The sequence below is a fragment of the Tachyglossus aculeatus genome, chromosome X2 (genome assembly GCF_015852505.1).
Source record: "Tachyglossus aculeatus isolate mTacAcu1 chromosome X2, mTacAcu1.pri, whole genome shotgun sequence".
Lineage (NCBI taxonomy): Eukaryota > Metazoa > Chordata > Mammalia > Monotremata > Tachyglossidae > Tachyglossus > Tachyglossus aculeatus.
Genome location: NC_052100.1, coordinates 5,335,179 through 5,337,594, shown reverse-complemented (window position 1 = coordinate 5,337,594; position 2,416 = coordinate 5,335,179).

Here is a 2,416-nt window from a genome sequence, read left to right as displayed (position 1 = left end):
AGCCTGTTTGATTTTATATATTTATATATACATATATATATATGTGTGTGTATATATATGTACGTATGTATATATCAACTGTAGATTTTTAATCTCTGTTGGGGAGGGGCCTGTATCTACCCACTCTCCCCCCATCGAGCTGGAAGCAGGGGAAGCCGGGAGGGACCACCCAGGTCCCCTAACTAGGGGGTGGGGCGGCAGTGCCCCTTGAGCCCTAGAGAGCCCCCTCCGGGATTCCTTTCCGAGTGAGCCATGGGCATCCGGTCCCCAGAGCGACCAGGAGCGAAGGGGGCTAGGCCAAAGTGTTCCCCCTGGCTGGGCTGCCAAGACCTCAGCCCCCTCCCCCCCGACGGACGGGTGGGCACCCCCTTCCTCCCTCCGGCCCCGTCTCCCAGCCCTCACACTGTGTTAGCCGCCGTGTACTAGTGACAGCCGTGCCTACGTCCCCTCCCCGGCCGGGCCCTGGGGCTCTGGGCTGCCAAGGCCTTTGGTGACGGGAAGCTCGCCCCTGGCCGGGAGCCAGGTGGGGAAGGCGGGGACCGAGGCTCACCCTCTTCCGGCGGCTCCTGGAATTCGTCTTCTCCCTCCCGGGAGCAGCTCCTGGGAGATGAATGTGGCCCCGGACACCCTCGAGGAGCCGCCCCACGCCAGGGCTCCGCAGGCCCGGCCTCACGCCAAACTCCAGGGATGGGAGCAGCCCTTCCCTCCGGCCTCGCTGCCCGGATCAGCTGCCCACCCGCCCCTAGCCACTGCTGCCACATTTGAGCGGGCCCTGGACCCCACGGGTTGGCTGCCACCCGGCTTCCCCCACCCAGGGGCCCCCCCGGCCATCTCAGGGGCCAAGGCTGGTGCCCTAGCAGGAGTCCAGTTACTATTTTTCCCTGCGGGAAGTTCTTCCATTGAGGCTCCTGCTGGGCCGGAAGCTGCTCTCCTTCTTCCCCCTGCCGGCCCCCACCGTGCGCCTTCCAGGGATTCTGGGAGAGAGGATTCAGCCTGGCCTGTGCTGGGATAACCACCCCCTTCCCGCCCACCCCCCCACTAGCCCGATCCCCTCCGGAAGCTTCCCCAGGGCCAGTCTCTGGAGGAGGGGGTCGGGTTTTCTCAATATTCCGGTCTCGTCGGATGGCGTTCCCTTGTCGTTTGAGTTCCTAGCAATAATCTGGACCCTCCTTGTGTGGCCCAGGATGCGCCCCCCCCCAACCCCACACTCCTTTCTCCCCACCCCTCATCCTGGGGCCATTGTGCCGTTGCTGAGCCAGGCTTCTTGGGACTGTGACTTACCCAGTATGGCACCGTATCTGTGGTATCGTTTGCTTGCGTTGCACTGATGTTCCGAATATTTAAAGACTGATTTTTACTACTTTTTGTTTACTGTTAAAATACCAAGTGTCTCCGTGGTTCCTGATGTGCGAAGGTGAATACAGTTAAGCACAAACCTGCCACCTCCCCTGTCACTCCCGTCTCTTTCTTCCATGCGGTCGAGGGCCTCTGGTCCGGCCTCCCCTATACCCACCTGCCAGTCATGCCTCTTGATTATCCCCCCAGCTCCTGATGCCCTCCGCATATGGGGCCACTGGCTGTACTCCGGAGTAAGGAACATGAACGTTCAGAAAACGTGGTTCTTGCCCGACAGCCTCACGGCCCGGGGCCCGCCCAGCCTTCCGTTATCACTACCTAAGGAGTCTGGTCGTAAGGAGGCAGGGAGACTGAGTCACACCCGCAGAGAGGCGAGGAGCTGGTCAAGTTCCTCCCCTGCCGCTTAGAAAGCCAAAGGAGTTGGGACAACTAGAATCAAGCCGGGTGATTAAAAGTGATCCCATACCAGAAATACTGAAAATTGGGGAGGGAGGGGAGCGCCAAATCCAGCTTGATTCAACTCCCAGCAGCCACTGTAGGGTGCGTGTCCACTCTCACTCTGACCCTGCTTGGGATGGGATGGGGAAAGAGCAAGGGGACTGGTGCCATGGGAAAGTGACTCAAGATAATCAGATGAGACATGGTCCCTGTCCCACATGGGCTTCAGAACCTAGGAGCTAGGGAGAGCAAGTCTCTTATACCCATCTGACGATGGAGGGAACAGGCCTGCAAGGGTGAAGTGACTTGTCTAAGGGTCCACAGCAGTGCAGGGGAAGAGTAATCTGCTCTTTCCATTAGGCCACAGTCTCTCATGGGACAAGTGCCCTTGTCTGTAAAGGCGTTTGGGGCTCCTGTGAAGTGGCACCATTTCAGGGGTGATTGGAGCTCTCCTAACCCTAAAAGGAAGATTGGCTATGTCCCATTTTACAGGGCAATCACGAGTACTTATACTCTGCAGAGCACAAAACTAAGTATTGAGAAGAGCACAGAACTAAGTATTGAAGAGAGCACAGCAGAAAGACTAAATGTGATCCCTGACCTCAAGGAGTTTATGATTCAT